The sequence below is a fragment of the Trachemys scripta genome, unplaced genomic scaffold (genome assembly GCF_013100865.1).
Source record: "Trachemys scripta elegans isolate TJP31775 unplaced genomic scaffold, CAS_Tse_1.0 scaffold_86, whole genome shotgun sequence".
In the NCBI taxonomy this organism is placed as follows: domain Eukaryota; kingdom Metazoa; phylum Chordata; order Testudines; family Emydidae; genus Trachemys; species Trachemys scripta.
The window spans coordinates 10,641-30,663 of NW_023260572.1; positions in this window are offsets into that span (position 1 = coordinate 10,641).

Below are 20,023 nucleotides of genomic sequence, written 5' to 3' on the forward strand. Positions count from 1 at the left end.
TTTCTTGACTGCCCCCTTCAGAACCTCCCTGCCCCTTCTCCTGCCCCCTGGCCCCCTTACCCTGCTGCTCAGAACAGGGTGTTGGGCTCTGTGCGAGCTGGACACGTGGCTGCGCTCCCCAGCACAACTAAACCCGGTCCCTGGCCCGGCACAGTGCTGCCGGAGCCAGGCTGCAGGGGAAAGCTGCCGGCTCAGAATGCAGGGCGGAGCTCCTCTACAGCTGCTCCGGAGTCCAGCCCGTGACTTTCCTGCAGCCCTCCCAGCCGCTCGCTCTGCTCTGCCGGGGGAGGGGAGAAATCCTGGACATTTTGAGTGATTTACAAATTCCCCCCGAACGCTATTTTTAGCACAAAAAGGAGGACATGTCCGGGTAAATCCGGACAAATGGTAACCCTAGGTTCTCTATATCCCCTTTATCTACCCTGCTCTGTCCTCAACCAAATAAAAAATGCTCTGCTGTCTGCTCCTTATAGACAGTACTCCATCAATCTGGCCTGTCTCTTCCCCTGTGTGGAGATGCAGGAGAACAGATTTTCTTTACATGGCAAGTTTGCAGGTGGACACCTTAGACCCCTTCCTTATGCCTGCACCTTTATTAGTCCCATTTCACAGTTGGGAAAACCACAGCAGAGAGACACTGACTTGCCCAAGGCCACAGATGAAGCCGCATTAGAGATAGGACTCAAGCTCAGGTGTGTTTAGTGTTATATTTGTGGCACAGAACTCTTGCTAGAAGGGTGCAGTGCAACACAACACTACATTATTTTTTTAAAAATCAGAGTGAGAACACACAAGAATCCCAAAAAACAGAGAAAGAGATAAAGCCAGCTGCTCCTTCAGGCAGCACAGCACACTTCACTCCATCTTACTGTAGGCTGGTTAGCTGCAAACAGACTGCAGCTCACAGGCTTCCCTATCGAGCCCCCTACCCTGCAAGCAGGCCCAGTAAACCCCACACACCTCTTAACGCCCCTTAAAGTGCATGTCTCTCCCCAGACGGTGCCCCCTGCTGACAGCCACTCCGGTCCTCCAGTGGACCACTTCTTCAGTAACACAGCCCTCTGGCTAGGTCACAATTTAGTCCACCCCTCTTGGAGTAACAGGAAGTCCAACTAAAGACAATCCAAATGTCCTCACACAAGGTCTTTAGCACCACCTCAATGCTTCTCTGAGGGCTTTCCAATGTCCTTATCCCCTTACATGAGGATGGGCTTCTCCTGTGGCTAGTAGGGGAGCCTGTCATTACACCGGATTCCACCAGAGGGACCCTATAACCAGGAGCCAAGGTTTGCTCCACACAACTCCTTGCTGCTGCCTCCCTGAACTTCTTTGTTCCCAATCTCTCTCAGGCCTTCTTCCCTACAACCCCTCTAATTTCACCTTTGTTTCAGAGTTTCTGACCTTTTGCAAGGGCTTCCCAGTACTTCCCACCAGAGCCTGCTCCACTCCATTGGCTGTTCTATGTCATTGCTGGCCACTTGCCAGTCTCTTCTACTCAAGTGAGGATCCCAGAGCTTATCTCTGTCTCTCCATCTGGTCTCCTTACTCTCTAGTCCCAGAGCGTGATTACAGAGTTCCTTCCTCTCCCTGCAGCCCCCTTTTCTGCTCCTTTATAATCACTTCCACAGCTGGGTTTAAACTCTAATTTAGCCTGGGTCCCTGGCTTTCTTCCCCCACCAGGTGTTGTAATTGGCCTCTCAGACCCTCATTAACCCTTTCAGGGCCTGTGTGAGGTATACATCACATCACATTGTGCAATTCCAACACAGTAGTCAATACACCACACTTAGTGCCCACTTGTGATCTCAAACAACTAACACCCATTCTTCTGTCTCTCATTTCCCATTAGACCAGAGCCCACACTCCCACAGATTGCCGAATGACCAATTCTTGTCAAAGGTTGTTACACACAGAATCAGCAGTTAGAGGTCTGTCAAGTATGCTTGACATTCATTCCTCCTAGAACTGAGTGAGCAGCCTAAGGGCAGATCTGCTTTTGTAAATCATTTGTACACAAAATTATGTAACATAGTATTTTTATTTTTTTAGAGGTCAAGGAGAAAATCTAAGAGTGGCAAAATCTGGGCAGGAAGTTCAGGAGATCAATAGCGGCTAGATAGATTTTGATTTTATCCGAGCCAAGTCAGCACAATTATAACATCTGTTCTGTGCCCCATATTTATGGCTAAAAAGAAATACCAATGGTAAAACTGATCAAACAAATGCTTTCTCCTCAAATGAAAAGGAACTTGCTGTTCAAGGAGGATCAACTTGTACCTGAACTCACCTCATCAAGAGTTACCAGGTACCTGCAGCAGTTGCTGAGAATAAGGACATAACTAGAGTGGAATGGGAACTGGATTTTTTAGTTTAATGGGAAATTTTGAGATTTTGATATTTTTTCCACTGTAAAATGGAATGAAAAGAAAAAAACAAACTTTTTGTGAAACCAAATTAAAAAAAAAAAGCCAATTGTTTTCGATCTATCAAAATGTTTTGTTTCAATAAAATTGAAACAAAACATTTCATTCTGATTTTGACTTATATTTTATATTTAAAATTTTAAATGAGAAGTCATTTCTAAATGGAAAATCAAATGCTCTTTGCCAAAAAGATCAACAAGTTCCATTTCGACCTTCCTGAAATGCCCCTTTCTTCCCCCCCCACCCCCCGATTTTTCTTTCTAAATGAAATCTCATCAAAATTGACATGTTCCACAAAACCATTTAACTTGCAACTATTCGGCATGTTCCAAAAGAAAAATACTCAGTTGGAAAATGTCCAGCCTTGGTTCTTTATATGTAGCTCTAAAAGAGTCTTGCAGAGATGGAGTGAGGTTAAACATGAGAATTGATGCAATTCTAAATAGGAAAGATGGGAACTTTTTTAAACAATTCTTTGTGCTTGAGTATGTTTGATCATGGCCTGTCCTAGGCGCTCTCTCTGCTACAAGTACAATCCTATTTTTATGACACTCTCATCTGACCTATTTACAACAAACACCCTGGAGCTGCAGCCACACAGCAGCTTTTTTTCCACAACATAACCCCATTTGGGCATCTGTACCTATCACAGTTGCCTAATTGTGTTTGTATCATTGTATTCCGAGAAGATGGGGGCAGTTATCCCACTCTGCCTCAGTATGAGAGGGAGGGCCTGGTTCTCCAGCCTGCTGCACCTTGTGTAATCATTGACACCTGTGCAAAGTAAGTTAACTGCTACCAGTTCAGAATAATAGCCTGTTACATCAACTTTGCACAGCTGTAGAGGACTACACAAGGTGCAAGGCAATGGAGAATCGAGCCTAGAGCAGCATTTCTCAAATGCGGCCACCAGGCTGTGTGCATCCATCAGTGGATTTTTTGTGGCCACGACAGCCTCCAAAGCATGGGCGGGGGGAGAAGGGGAGAGAAAGCAGTGGCCATTCCCTGCAGCATCCAGCTGTTGCTCCTGGATGCACCGCCTTGGTATTTGCACTGGTGCTACCAGCAGGGATCAGCACCTTGCACTATGCAGCCTCCTCGGGGGCTCCGGGCAGCACCTCTGGCGACAAGTGGGGCTGGTGTGCACAATGCCAGAGGAATCTGGCACGCCGCAGGTGGCTGGTGAGTTCCCAACCTATCTTCCCTGGGGTGCTGGGGCTCGGGCTTTGGCTTCAGCCCTGAGATACTAAGGCTCAAGCTTCATATTTTAGGAAAAACTGTCAGAGCAGCCACCAGCAAGAGTCACCACAAATTTTGTTGTGAGAACTCCTGGCCTAGAGAACAGGCATAGACAATGGCAACAGCAGTTCATGGGACAGCGCTCCCTGGCCTCTCCTACTATACACATAGTTGTGAGGAGGAAGGGCCAACCAAACTGGTTTCACTGGCACAGTTAAGGGGTCCTGTCAACACTACAAAAAAAAAAATGCACCAAACCAGGTACAGGAAGAAAACCACATATGAGCCTTAATCACTGGCAAGAGTTGTATTAAATTAGATGGAATATATGGGCTAAAGGTATTAACATAACTCTTGGTATAGCTATACTGCAATAAAAAACCCGCAGCACTGAGTCTCAGAGCTCAGGTCAATTGACTCAGGCTAAGGGGGATAAAAATTTCAGTGTAGATGTTTGGGCTTGGGCTGGAGCCCAGTTTCTGAAACCCTGTGAGTGGGGAGGGTCTCAGAGCCTGGGCTCTAGCCTGAGCCCAAACACCCACACAACAATTTTAGCCCCACAGTTCAAGTCCCAAGCGCCTGGGCCAGCCATGGCCATGTGGAGGGTCTTTTATTGCAGCATAGACCTACCCTTAGTTACTGTCCAACATTAAACAGTTTTAAACAAGGTTCAGAGGTTGGTATGGAGAGACTTTAGCCTGCTTAGTACAATGACAAATGTACTATTAATTTTTTAAACCTTTTATTAAAGATACAGAAAAGAGGGGAAACAGTTAAAGCATTTGAAATGTCAAATATTAAGTGAGGTTTTTATTTCAACGTTATTTGTTCCCTTTCCCCATAGCTGGAGAGAGTTTTTTGAAGGAAAAAACCCTTGTTTGACAGTCTTTTAGATAGTATTAAAGATGGTAATAACTGTTCTTTTGTGGAAAAGAGAAGTCGTTAGTCAAGATGGACTGGAGCTGTTATTGCTGCTTTGTTAAAGTTTGATTTCATTTCCTAGAAGACAAACCAAGACAAACACATGCAAAAGGGCAGAGAAAAGAGCAGCAAAGACAGAAAATGCAGCTGCTCTTTCTGGTGTTGACTTTTTGCTTGCAATCTCACTGATAGAGAAACATGGCCACTGCGCTGGCTCTGATCAGCTACTCCAAAAGCTGCCAAACTCATACCAGCATCAGGCTATTCAGGGCATTGCTTTTAGCTGCCTCTTTCTGGTCACAGGCTTATGGCAGCATTTCAAAATATGTCATCTTGGCAAACTAAGCCAGACGCTTAGTGGGCAGCAGGAAAAACAAGGATAGGAGAGAGACGAAAAAGGGTAGGGAAGGAAAAGGATACACTAGTGTTGGGGGGGGAGACAATATGTCTCACATCCCAGGTAGCATTTGGGATTTAGTCGAAGCTGGTGGAGGTGGTAATGTCGGCTGGCTCCGACTCTCTGGCCCGGTCTGGTTGGGACATCTTTCAGGATTGGCTGAAGAAGATCCAGGGTCCCAGGAGACTGGAGTTGGCAGCCATGATAGTGAAGCTCACTCTATAGTCAATTTTTCTTTAAGTCTCTTTCTTTAAGGACTGCCAAAAGGAAGTGATGGATGGAATAGCCTGTCTTCTCATTATTTGGTCCATCAACTAAGCCTAATTTCTGATACACCAATTTTGGTTTGTTGATTTTTTTTTTGTCTCATACTTTGTTCTTGTTTACCAGGCACGATTTTAACACAGTCCTTGAATTATATCAGTAGGCCTTTTTGTTTAGACTATTTCAGTTTTTCTCGCTCCCATTTGCAAACTTTCCCATTATCATTTATTGGTATAACTTACTGTGACACCTTATGAACTTTCATTCACTTTTTACAGTTGAGCTCACAGTTAGGGTAAATTTGTAAGCCAAGTTATCATAAGAGTCCAGTGCTGTTAGCGATCATTGTTACTAACTGAATTGACCATGTGGGCACAAACCATGGGCTAAATTCTGCCTCTTGCTATGACTCCCTGAGGAATGAAATCTCCATTTCTATGCTTGGCTTTGCCAGTGCAGATTAGACAGAAACTTTGGATAGAACCAAATTTTCAGGCTAGGCTTCCTAGTCGGTGTGCCCAGTTTTCCACATGCTAATGACTGTGCTGGCAAAACGTGATGAGTACCCTCTTCTTAGGGTGTAAATAGCTAAATGATTCAAGTCACAGGCTGCCTTCAGGTTGGCTAAAATTTTAGATTCATAATATTTGTAAAGGGACATTATTAACATAAACCTCTTACTTCTTAACAATACCCTTTGCTCTGTTCCGTGCACCATCTGTGTTTTTCAAAGGATTTTTAAGATCCAAATTACTTTCCTGCATTTATGCTGCTGAATTACGGTTTAGAAATTCACTTAGCATGGACCATGAATATAAATCGGTTTCAGTTTATTTTATTTTATTGTTGCAGAATTATAAACTCTTTTATTTTTTAAACTGGTAGCGTGCTGTCTAAGGCTTGGTCTACACTAGCAACTTATGTCAATGTAACTATGTAATTTGGGGTGTGAAAAATCCACACCCCTGAGGAACGCAGTTATATCAACCTAATTCCTGAAGTAGACAGTACTATGTCAACAGGAGGGCTTCTCCCATCAACATAGCTATCACCTCTTAGGAAGCTGTATTACATACGCCGAGGAGAAAGCCCTTCCATCAGCATGGGTAGCATCTTCACTGAAGCACTACAGAGGCACTGCTGCAGCAGTTTAAGTGTAGACAAGCCCTAACTCTTTATCAGATATCTCAGACACAAGAATTTAACAATTATTGGCTAACGTCCAGGGCCAAAGACATATCATCATCCTTATAAACATCAGTCAGTTCCTTTGTAGTCTGATCAGCAAGCTCTCCTCCCATGCATGGCATTCCGACATGAGTCAATGGGAGTTGAAAGTTTTACAGGACTGAGCCCCTAACAGGTATGCAGATCCAGCAGAAGTGAAGTGAAAAGAAAGGAAACTTGGAGCTGAGTTCTCCATCTAAATAAACTGTTGGGACCAATCCTGCTCCCAACAAAGTCAATGGCAGAATGCCACTTGACTCTGATGAGCATAGAACCAGGCCCACTGTCTCAGAGCAGCAGTCGCCAACATGCCATTAAGGTACATCTGTTTGATTAGATTTACTATTTTTGTTTTGTGAGGGGGTGAGGGACTTAAAGGAGTAGAATCCCTGCTGCTTTCAGTAAGCAGACTTGAAAGTCTGATTAGCTGGCAAAGCACTCATGGAAGCTGAAAAGCTAGGACTCTACTCCCCTTCACGCAAGTTAATGCAGTAATTGCTGGATACTGCAGTTTATTTTGGGAAGTGTGTCATGCATTCCAGTTGTGTATAGAAAATAACATATTAGGCGGTGCCCGGTTTCCTTCATGATGCTCTTGGGATTTAGGGGATAAGATGTGCCTGCAGCTTAAGTGAAGGAGAATGTCGGGCAGAATTGAAAAATACAAAATAAACAGCTGAAATGGAGGTTCCTACAGTAGTGAGGCGGTAATTGCATGAGAGGAATTAAATTATTTAAGATCTCTATACAGTACTGAGGGATGGCAGCACAGAAACAGAATCCTTCCCTCCCCTCAACCCCACCATGAAACCCACTTCCATCAAACTGGAAAACACAGCAGCCAGCAAACAAAGCACATGGATTATTGCTTCAAAGAAGAAATGTCCTTGTGATATAAAAAAAGACACAGCAGATACCGAACTGGAAAGAGAATCCGTGAGCTGCACAGAGCACTCTCGGGTCTTGCCAGAAAGGGCCAGCCACCTGTGCCGAAGACAAAAGATGAGAGAGAGCCCACAGCAGAAAGTGAACTATTGCTGCCCCAAACGAGGGCACTTCCTAAGGGGAACAAAAGACTGCCTGCAGCAGACAAAACGATGAATCTCACTGTGCTAGAAGTGTCTGAGTGTCATATTGTAGCCACTGTAAAAAGACTGAGTCCCTCTCCCTTTGCAGTGAGAATAAGTGACCACTTTCTTCTATATAGGTTGCACAGAAAGCACCTGAGTGCAGAGTGAGCTGCACTGGTTCCCAGCTGAAAAGAAATTGATAATGGAGTCTGATACCTTTGATCCATTCTTGTGTATTTACAATGAATGGACAAATTTCTGATTCCTGGAATCCAGGAGGAAGCAAACAACAGGAGGCAGCTTCCTTGCTCACAGGATCAAACATCTGTCAGCCAGCACACATCAAAAGCTTTTTCTAGGCTTTTCTCAGGGTTGTACTACCAGCTTGTGTGTGTATGTGTGTGTCCTTGTGTTGTCTTTCTCTCTCTGTCTCACACACAAGAACTCACAGTTCCATCAATCAAACCCTACCCCCAGCATTTGAAACACATTGGAGGGCATGGTTTGCCTTCTACTGAAGATTCTTCATGGACCCATGTTTTGGGTGCTATTACTCTTCTTTCAGCCACTTCTTTACAAGAGCTTCTTTACAGTTATCCTGAATATAAGGCAGCAGTTACACCCAACCCATCTATCTATCTATCTATCTATGCTTGACTGAGGGGCAGATGAGGTTAGTTAATGTAAGGAAAGGGAAAATAACAAATCTAAATTTAAAAATCATATCCAAACAACAGAAAGTGAGCCCAAGTGTACTTTCCACACTGAGGAGGTTGCTTTGTTTGTTGCTTTCACTTGTTACATCTTGTCTTAGGGATAGACTCTGCCACTTGATCTACCAGACACACCAAACTCTATGGCTCAGGCCCATTACTAATTGCAGGTGCAGAGTGGAGAGTCAATGTTCAGCCTGGGAAGAGGGGCTGAGGGAACACTCAATTCACGTGTGTGGGTAGCTGAAGCCCTTATTATTGTTATTTATTACTTCTATTATGGTGGCACCCAAAGGGCTCAGTCAAGATCAGGGTCCCACTGCATCAGGCACTGTACAAACACATAGAAAGACATAATCTCTGCCCTGAAGTATTTATGATCCAAGGGCTAGATCCTGTATCATGCTCTGTCAGGGCACACTATAGTTTTGACACTCAATACTATGTTCAAACTACTAGATACCATCCCCTCCAGAAATAGAACACAAATAGTAAAGAGAAATTACACAAGACTCCACCTTAAAAACATAACCAGATACACACTATCTGAGGTGACATAATGCACAGTCCACCTTGATCCAAATCTGATTGAAAAAGGTATTGCATTTGGTGTCAATGGACTAAACATGCCTATAAAATGCAAGAGAACTCTTTATTACCTCAAAAGATCAGCATGCAGTACAACAGGAGAGACACCTATTGTCAGCAGCTGAACATCTAAACTAAGGAAGGGTGTGGCAGAAGAAGAAGAAAGCTCAGGGACTACCAAAAAAAAAAAAAGAGGCCAAGATTTTTCAAAAGTGGCTAGAGTTTGGGTGCTTCAATTTTTGGGTGCCCAACTTGAGCCAGCTTAAAGAGTCCCAGTTTTCAGACAGTGCTGAGCACCCACCCTCTGAAATTCAGGGCCCTTTAAGGTAGCTTAAGTTGGGCACCCAAAATCACTAATCACTTTAGAAAATCTTGGTCAGAACGAATATGTTGTTTTACATCTGTTATTGTATCTATTTAGATGCTTATTCCATGCTCTATATTTATTTTACAACAAATGGCAAAGTATGAGTCAGTCCCCTGAAAGATGCGTGAATATATATAAATGTGAAGGGGATAGCATTTACAATAGAGCAGGACAAAAAGTAGAAGGAGACCAGTTGTGACAAAGGCCATAGGTCAGTGGTCCCCAACGCAGTGCTGCGGGCGCCATGGCGCCCACTGGGGCATTTATGTGCGCCCGCCTAATGCCCAGCAGGGGAGAGAAGCTGCGGCCCCGCACCTGCCGGGGACAGAGAACTCTGGGGCTACAGGCTGCGGGCGCCGGTGTTCTCGGTCCCTGGCAGGCGCAGGGCCGTGGCTTAAGCCAGAGAGAAGCCGCAGCCCCGCGCCTGCCGGGGACAGAGAACTCCGGGGCTGTGGGCGTCAGTGTTCTCTGTCCCCGGCAGGCGCAGGGCCCGCCTAGTGCCCAGCAGGGGAGAGAAGCCAGGGCCCCGTGCCTGCTGGGGACAGAGTACTCCAGGGCTGCGGGCGCTGGTGTTCTCTGTCCTCACAGCTTCTCTCCGGCTTCTCTCTTCTCTCTGGATTCATATATTATGTAATATTAAATATGATTTTTTTTCGTATTATTTAATGTACAAATACAAAATAAGCCTTGAAAAATTGTTGGCACCCGCCACACTCTTCTGAAAACATGAATGTGCTACTGGCCTCAAAAAGGTTGGGGACCACAGCCATAGGTTATGGATACAGTAGAAGCTCAGAGTTATGAACAGCTCGGGAATGGAGATTGTCTGTAACTCTGAAATGTTCATAACTCTGAAAAAAACGCAGCTCCGGCTCCAGCAGTTCACACTCCGGGACAGTTTCCAGAGGCAGCTAGTCAGCTTCCCTGCAGGCAGCTTCTTTCGCAGGACCCAGGCAAACGTGAGGTGAGAAGGCGTGGTGGTGAAAGCAGCAGGTGGGTGAAAACAGCAGCCCCCATCTCAGCTGGGGGTGGGGAGCTGAAAACAGCACCCACAGCTTACAGGAAAGCAGTGTAGACCCCAATGCTGTTCCTGCTCAGCCTGCCTTGAGCTGACAGCAGGGACTCACAGCTTTGCCTGAGAATCTCACCGTCTTCAACTCCTAGCTGTAAGTGGGTGCCCCAAGCGTGGGGATAGGGATGGGGACAGGCAGGCCAGATGTGCCTACCTTTAAGATGCAATATAGGCACAGTACAATATTTGTTTTAGTTTTGTCTCCACTGCTGCCTGATTGGTTACTTCCAGTTTCACATGGTGTCCAGTTGACCGGTCAGTCCCTAACTGTGGTGTTCATATATTTGAGGTTCTACTGTAGTCTAAAGAGATTGCCATAGCAACCATAAAGGTAACAAATAGTAATACAAATGCAGTCTAACAGTTCAGTTTACCAGCCACTTGTCAGGAAAACATAGTAAGGACAAGTACCTCTTTCCATTATAAGGCCCAGCTTATAACTGCCAACACTTAGGGTACATCTACACTACAGCGGGGAGTCGATTTAAGATACGCAAATTCAGCTACGTGAATAGCGTAGCTGAATTCGACGTATTACAGCCGACTTACCCCGTTGTGAGGACGGCGGCAAAATCGACTTCTGCCGCTTTTTGTCGGCGGCGCTTACTACCACCTCCGCTGGTGGAGTTAGAGCGCCGATTCGGGGATCGATTGTCGCGTCCCGACGGGACGCGATAAATCGATCCCCGAGAGGTCGATTTCTACCCGCCGATTCAGGCGGGTAGTATAGACCAGGCCCAAGACTCATAGACTTTAAGGTCAGAAGGGACCAGTATGATCATCTAGTCTGACCTCCCGCATGATGCAGGCCACAAAAGCTGATCCACCCCCTTTCCCTTGACTCAGCTGTTGAAGTCCCCAAATCCTGCGATTTAAGGACTTCAAGTCGCAGAGAATCCTCCAGCTAGCGACCCCCGCCCCATGCTGCGGAGGAAACTTTCTTGAGCTGAAACTTTCCATTCTGGGTGTCTGCCTCAAGATAAATATTTTGGGGAAGATTCAGGTTAAACAGTTCAGCCATTTCTCAGAACGACACAGTCACATATGTGAAATGAATTTTTATTTCCTTTTAAATAAGGCCTTAATCACCCGCTGAAAGATATTAAGATGACCTGATGTCCTTAAATTTTTATTTCCTTTTAAATAAGGCCTTAATCACCCGCTGAAAGATATTAAGATGACCTGATGTCCTTAAAAGCATTATTTTTAGACACCTTTTAGTGGTGCATTGAAAACTGTGTTTAAAATTACAAGCTATCACTTTAATGTGTAAGTGGTTTCCTAGTCATGCTTGCAGGCTAGAGGGCTTTGTAGGGAAGTGTGCAATCAGAATCAGTCTCCAGAGAGTCATCCTAGCGCAGGGGTGGGCAAACCTTTTGGCCTGAGGACTACATCGCGGTTCCAAAACTGTATGGAGGGCCAGGTGTAGTGTATTAAATTGCTCCCTGTAGGAATGTGTTACTTACGGTGTACTCCTGGTGCTCTGAGCAGCATGGGGGGGGGGGGGGGGGTGGATAAGGGGCTCAGGGGGCAGTCAGGCGACAGAGAACAGGGGCGGTTGGATAGGTGTGGGAGTCCCGGAGGGCCTGTCAGGGGGCAGGGGTGTGGATAGGGGTCGGGGCAGTCAGGGGACAGGGAGCAGGGGGGATTGGATAGGAGGTGGGGTCCCAGGGGGGCGGTTAGGGGCAGGGGGGCCCCAGAAGGGGGCAGTCAGGGGACAAGGAGCAGGAGGGGTTGGATGGGTCAAGAGTTCTGAGGGGAGCAGTCAGGGAGAGGAAGTGGGAGGGGGTGGATGGGGGGGGCAGGCTGTTTGTGGAGGCACAGCCTTCCCTACCTGAGGTGTAGTGTATTAAATCGCTCCCCATAGAAATGTACTACTTATGGTGTACTACTTACAGCTGCCAGTCCTGGCACTCAGTAAATAGAACATTCCTACGGGGAGCGATTTAATACACTACACCCCCGCAGCTCTCACAGCTCTGCCCAGAGCGCTGATGGCACGGCGAGCTGAGGCTGTGGCAGGGACAGCCGGGGAGGGACCGGGGGCTAGCCTCCCCATCTGGGAGCTCAAGGGCCGGGCAGGACGGTCCCATGGGCCGGATCTGGCCCGTGGGCCGTAGTTTGCCCACCTCTGTCCTAGAGTAAGGTGGGCTGAGGTATACCTCTGCATTTTTAGGGAGAAGCCTGCTTTGTCTCTCTCTGTTTTGGGGTTCTTGTGTGTTATTGTTCTGAATTCTAACAAATAAGGTAGTGTTATGATGAAACCTTTCAGCAAGAGTATTTAATACAGGTTGAACTTCTCTAATCCAGCACTATCTGTGGTCCAGCATAGGTGCTGACTATGTCAGTGCTCCAGCCCTGGAGCACCCATGGGGCAAAATTAGTGGGTGTGAAGCATCTGGAGCACTGCAAACAGCTGATTCGCAGCGTTCAAGCTCCAGAAGGGAGGGGAAGGACCTGGGGCCAGGGCCGGCCTCAGAGCCCCCGGGCGGGGGGCTGGTGGCTGGGACCCCAGGCAGTAGCGGGTGGGGAGCCACACAGAGCATAAAGCCTGGGGGTGCTGCAGCACTCTCCACCCCTACTTCCCACCCCTATGGAGAGCCGCTGGCACTCTGCATTGACTTACCATTGTTTGACAAATGTTCTGGTTCGCCACCGGTCAGGTCCTGAACTAGAGAGGTTCAACCAGTATTTTTATCTAACTTCTCTGCATGTATGCAGTAAATATAACACCTTTAGAACCTTTAAAGGTCTTGAAAATCAGAAGTAGCAGTAGAGAGTTCACCTCTGTTTCACAGGCCAGATTTTCAAAAATGCTCAACAATCCATTTAGGCATCAAATTATGAGCCAGATTTTCAAAAAAAGCTTAGTATGTTGGGTGCATGGTGAGTCCTGAGTGTCAAACCGGGATATGCTGGGTACTGAGTATTTCTGAAAATCTGGCTCTTATCAAGATGTCTAAATGGGAGCTGAGCTCTTTCAAAAATCTGGTGCAAATTGCGGAGGTTTAAAACTTTAAAACTGACTTTAAAATCTGGCCCTTTATCATTATTACTTGAAGGAACCTGTGACACAGAGGCCCCTTGGCAAAGGGTCCCCTGTTCTTTGCAAACACTTCTCACCTCAGGCCTGACAAACTTACTACATCAAACATGTCTTACAGAATATTTGTCCATAAAGAGCAACATGTCAGTTTTCTACAGAAAGCTCAACTTGTCAAGATTCGTAATCATTGTGGGGTGTATGTACAGACAACATTTAAGGAATAATGTATTTATATTGAAAGTATGCTTTATGGCTTTGGAGTTTAGTTACCAGGAGATAATGTATCTCGGTGATGGCCCATTCAGGCAAGGGGAAGTTGTTACCCCACTCGGTTTGGCTGGTGATGGAATTCAAGGCTCTATTGTTTAGCCTTGCACAATAATAAGGCTATGTCTACACTAAATCAAAGGGACTTAGGGTACCCATCTTCTTAACCTGTATGATGAAGTGGGAATGTTCTTAATGTTTTCTCTGAATACTGTGTGGGTGCCTCAGTTTCCCCTATGCATTTTTTAGGTATCTAGGTGGGAGGATCAGGGTGTGTGATTGTTGCAGAGACCAAGAGGGCCCCTGTGATACTGGCTGCACAGAGAATGGCCCACACTCTGTCTCCTGGCAACTAATGGCTTGGGCCCCTCCTCTACAAAGGTGCCAACTGAAGGTGCTGGAGGACAAAGATCAGGTGACCTCCTGGCCCGGGAAAGGGACAAAGGCAGAGGAGGGGGCTGAAGAGTTTAGTTTGGAGCTGGCTGGGGAAATGGAGGGAGGGCCAAAGGTGCTCTGGCCTCCCTACTTCCCCAAGATGGCCCTAGCTGAGGGGTCCTGGTCTCTGTACCTACAAGCTGTTTTAGACCATTTTCCTGTTGTCTAATAAACCTTCTGTTTTACTGGCTGGCTGAGAGTCACGTCTGACTGCGGAGTTGGGGTGCAGGACCCTCTGGCTTCCCCAGGAGCCCCGCCTGTGCAGACTCATTCTGGGAAGCGCATGGTGTGAAAGGGGATGCTGAATGCTCCGAGGCCAGACCCAGGAAGACCGAACTGGGTAAGCTTCTTGCCCTGGAGACAGTATGCTCACGGAGAGGAGACTGCCCCAGAGTCCTGCCTGGTTTCGTATGGAGTAGTTCCAGAGCATCGCCCGGTGACTCCGTGACAACCTGCAAGGTGAAGTTAGAGCTGGCATAGCTAAGAAGAGAGTGCTTGAGTGGCTGAAAAGCTTGTGGTGTCAGGGAGCTGACAACCAGTTATGAGAGTCTCCGTCTTACTAGAGGCAAGGATAGGTACAGTAACTATGCCATAGGCCGGGGTGGCCAAACTTTCTGACCCTCTGAGCTGCATTCAACAATCTTTAGAAGTTCGAGAGCTGGAGAGCGCCTGCCGAGTTTCAGGGCTTCAGCCCCATGGGGGGCGGCTACCAGGGCTCATGGAATTCACCTTCTGGGGCTCAGGGCTTCAGCCCCATGAGAGGCACCTGCTGGGGCCCAGGGCGCCACGAGGGGCTGAAGCCCCATGCACTGGCAGGCGTGCCCTGCGGGGCTGAAGCCCTGAGTCCCTACCCCATGCCGCTGGGCAGGCAGAGGCAATGCCTGGGTGGGGCACTTGGGGTCAGATTTTTGCCAGGGTTTGCCGGCCCTGCTCAGTCACATGGTGTGGCCAGGCCTCTTCCCTGCATGGCAGCTGCTAGAGACAGCAAACAGCTGGGAGCTGCAGGGAGAGCGGCTGCTTTTGCTACTGCCTCTCGCCCTGGAGTTAAAGCAATGGCCCCTCCCTGCAACTCCCAGCTGTTTGCCACTGCCCCTCTCCATGTGGAGCTAACATCTGGGAGCTGCGGGGAGAGGATAAGAGGGGGGTATGAGTCAAGCTGTTTGGGGTCGGCAAACCTTTAAATTGTGCCCTCCCACTCTCAGCAGGCACAAGTCAACTCTGGAAGAAGCCCCTAATCCCACCACAGGGCAGAATCCCAGAGCTCCCACCCCAATCTGGTAGGCAGAGAATGGGGGTGGGGGGCTCCACGCCACACTTCAACTGTAAAAGAGACGTGCGGCTCACAAGCCACAGTTTGGCCACCCCTTCCCTAGGCAGTCATGGAATAATCTTCCCCCATGGGAAAATTTAGTCCTAAAGCCCATTAGTTAGAAGTTGGTTTGTGCCCTGAAGGAAGCCATGGGACGGAGGTGGAGAAGAGAAATGTTAACACACACATTGGGATTGGGTAGATTAGGGACAACTGGAACAGCAAAAGGAATTCTGTTAGGTTTTGTTTTTTTTTAAATCAAGGAACTAGCAAGATGTTTGGCAAACAGCAGCCTAGTCCCTTTGCTTATTTGTTGCTTCACTGCACCCCAGCCTCTCTCTATTTGGCTTGTAAGCTCTTCGGAGACCATGCATGCAAAGTGTACCTGATAAAGTTTGAGCGCTAAATAGGACATTTTTAGTTGGCAGGACTTTGTTAAGGGAACAGTGCTGAGCTATTCTCTCCACCCATCAAGAGATGTTTTCCAATTAGCTTCTAGAAGAGCTTCTACAAGACAGAAGTTTGCCTGTCATGACTGCATGAGGAGAAATGGCCCAGTTAAGAAGGGCAGTGTACATTTCCATTACTGAGATTGATATTCCTAAAACCTGTTTCCTGTAGGAAGAGCTTACAGACAAAAAAAGAGACCTAGAAATTACTGTGTCTAGCCAGTGATCCATCTAAACCATTATCCTGTCTCTGCCAGTGTCTAGTATCAGATGCTACAGCCCTAGATAATGGATTTTGTGAAATAACCTTCTCATGGGGAGTATTTCTTTCTAACCAACATCGGTTAGTGATTAGTGAAGAATTAATTAATATACCATCTTAAAATTATACTGTTAGTGGCCATGATATCTTACAGCAGTGAGTTTCAAAGATTATTTTTTGTTACCTTTCAACATAATTGGACGATCCTTTGCTTTTGTATTTTTTTTTTAAAAAGGTAGATAGTGGCAGATTTACCTTCCTTATACTGCTCATTTGTATTCCTCTATTGCACGGGTTCTCAAACTGGGGGTCGGGACCCCTCAGGGGGTCATGAAGTTATTACATCGGCGGTCACGAGCTGTCAGCCTCCACCCCAAACCCCGCTTTGCCTCCAGTATTTGTAATGGTGTTAAATATATTTAAAGTGTTTTTATTTTATAAGGGGATCGCACTCAGAGGCTTGCTGTGTGAAAGGGGTCACCAGTAAAAAAGTTTGAGAGCCACTGGTCTATCGTGTCCCCTCCACTACACTAACATTCCTCTCTATCCAGTTTCTCTTCCTACGGAGGTCTTTCTATGCTGTTAGAAATTTCACCGCCCACCTGTGGGCCTCCTTTTTTCTACTGTAAAATTTGGCGGGGGGGGGGGGGGGGAGGTTAAGAGAGGATAATTAAAACTGAACATAGTATTTTGGGTGGAAGCATACCATTAAGATATACGATTATTTCAGTATTATTTAAATACATCATATTATTTTTAAAACCACCATTTTATGCTTGAATGTGTTTTTTATTTAGTTCACAGTGACACCTATGTGGGAAGAGTGATTCTTTTATAAGGTAATAACAGATTATACAATCAAAAGAGAACTAAAAATAAGAGACTCCAAGGACAGGTTTGCACTGAAATAAAGTGCAAATTAAAATTGATTTAATTATTTTGGTGCACAGTCTGGGTATACAGCAGACTGAAGAAGCAAGATTTAAAAAGGGAGATGAATTAATCCCACAGTTTGAACTTTAAAATTTTGTTTCTTTACTGTGTTTTTTTAGGAAAATAAAGATAAGAACACAAACTTGCCTCTATATCTTTAATAAAAACTCAGAGTTTCCTGTCAAGGAAATCAGTTACATTCTGATAATTAACATTCAAAAATTTAAGAAAAGGCAATAGGAGAGAACAGAAGTCAACTACAAGTACACGGCAGCAAAATATTTTATTAATAATTAAGGATATAATAAAACAATATTTAACTCTGAATTTGTACCAATGCAGTATAATGCATACAGATAAATTTGGATATACACATTTTAAAGAAGATTTATGTACAATCATTAGTTACAAACTTTTCCATTAAGCATACTTTAAAAAAAAAAAAATCCACTAAACTGGAAAGAAGGAGGGGGGAAATGGTCGTAGGTTACCATGAAATCAAGACTGGGATACTTCAAATCAAATTTGCTCATAAATCAATATAATCAGCAAACAAGTATCATGATTTACAACTTTCTCAAAACATAACAAAAAATACATCCATTCATTTATTTTGCTAAGATGCAACAGCACAGCACACACAAAAGCCTTTCCATTCCACTTACTAATAAAATGTAGGCTTTTTGTGAGTTGGTCCTTTTACATCTTGCTGGATAGTTACTTACCAGAAAGCAAGTGTGTTCCCCAGCCATCTTGTATACAAAACAAAGAAATTACATTCTTCAGCACAGAAACTGGATTCTGTAAAATCTATGCACCATACTTTTTTTGGTTTAGCTTATTTAGTTTACGATTCATGCAGAAACTGCTTACAAATACTGCACCAGATAAGGATTTCCACAAATCTTAAATGCTGCACATTTAACTCATGAGCAGAAGACTGTTAAAAATGCAAAAAGCTAAGATCACACAATATGTTGGAACTGGAATCTATTGAGTTAATCATTTTTCAATCCATCTGATGCTTTTGCCTTTTTAAAGAATCAACCTTTCACAAAAGCTGAGATAAGCAAATCTTAAATAGAAAAAATATAAACTATCTTATCCACCTTTACAGAAAAAAATTAGAAATGCTGAAAGCTTCACATGACCTACAGAGGAATATGAATGCTTTGATTTTTTTTAACCAATGGCTGTACATCATTGAAGAGACCAGTCAGTAACAATTATAGTAATTAAACTTAAATGTAATAAGCATTATCCAACTGTTGTTATGAAAGTTGCAACTGTATATTAGAAGTTATGACTACAATTTAAGTACTTAGCAAAATCTGAAATGACCTTTGTAAACATTAGCAAAATAATTCAGATGTTTAACACCATTAATAATCAATTTGTTTTAGCCAACAGAATAAGAAATGCAAAAGTAGATAGGTTAAACTGTAATTCCAAGCAGATGTGATTTGAAAGGAAAAAAAAAGGGAAAAAGATGGGTACAGGTAAGGGCCCACATGAATTGAAAAAATAGGGAGAAGCATCTAAAGAATACATCTTCAGTATTGGGTTATGACTTACCAACTATATTTAATTAAAAAAAAATTCTTTGAAAAATAATGTACAAAAGTCAACAGTAGAACAAAAATTCAGTGAATCAAAATAATCATACTTTGAAATTACATAGCTTGTTACATCCAGAGATTTCAAAGCACTTTATAAAGGTGAATAACTATTATTATCCCTTTCTTCCAATCTGAGGCGCTGGATGTCTTGCCCAAGATCACTAAGCAAGTCATTGTGTGGGGAGTTGGGAACAGAACCCAAATTTCCTGAGTCCAAGTCCCACTCTCAAACATCTAGTCACAGCTGACCCCTAATATATCACTTTATTTCATTTGATACATATTATAGCTGAATTGTAAATAGAAAAATCCAATTGGTAGAGATTACTATAAATGCATCATGCTGCCATTAGACAAACAGTTCCTGTATCTATCTAAGGTGGTGTAACTTTAAGGTTTTGTTAAAAGGCACTTGTCTCTCAAAAAATATTTTGTTTTCTCTAATTAGTGTATTTAAAATATAAAATATCTGAAATGATTTACACAAGTTAAAATGTTGCAAATAAATAATCCATTACAAAGTAGTAATTTATAAATCTAACATGAAAGGAGCTATATGGGAAAACAGCTATATTTAAACATTTTTGACCCATTATTCCACTTAGTGCAGCATTCTGTATACTTCTACAGTAGCACACTTTTGGTATGATTTATATTGGCTACTAAATTCCTATATCCACAAAGGAAGAGGAAAGTGCATGTAGAAATAGAATCAGGTTTATTTAACAAGCTGCAGAACTAACCTAACTGCTTGTGAGCTGAAGAAAGAACATCACACCATAAGCAAGCCTTTTCTGAGTCTTATGTCTGAGATCACATATGACCAGTATGAAATGCGACATAAATTATGAACAATTTTGTAACTAACTATATTTACAAGGTTAAATCAGAAGTACCCACTAACTTAAGTCATTTTAAAGTGGTTTCCATTCTCATAGGTTGCTGAGAAGACCCATCAAATCTACATCCAATAACTGAGTTAAAATACATCTAAATGGCAATTAAAGATAATCCAGTGCAGTTTTCAGGGATTTATGGATGGCAGTAAAAAACCCCTCACATTTATCTAATCAATGTATACTATAGTTTTCCTGTCTTTCAAGTCTCATAGCTACCTTCTAATAAGATGACAGCCTGAATTTGAGGGACTCTTTCCTAGATGTCCAGTACAACAAGAAAATGGATACAACCAGTCATTCTGTATGTAAATGTTAATTTCCAACACGTATTATAATACAGCTACATTGTAAAACCAAAAAAAAACACAATAAGGTGAAATGGATGGAACCAAATCAAACACAGAAATGAATAGCCAACATTTTTTTGTATTTAATTTTTTGATTAGAATAACACATTAGAAGTATGTCCATGCTGCTGTAAAGTTGATGGATCTAATCTTGCATTTGGCCAATAATCTTAAAT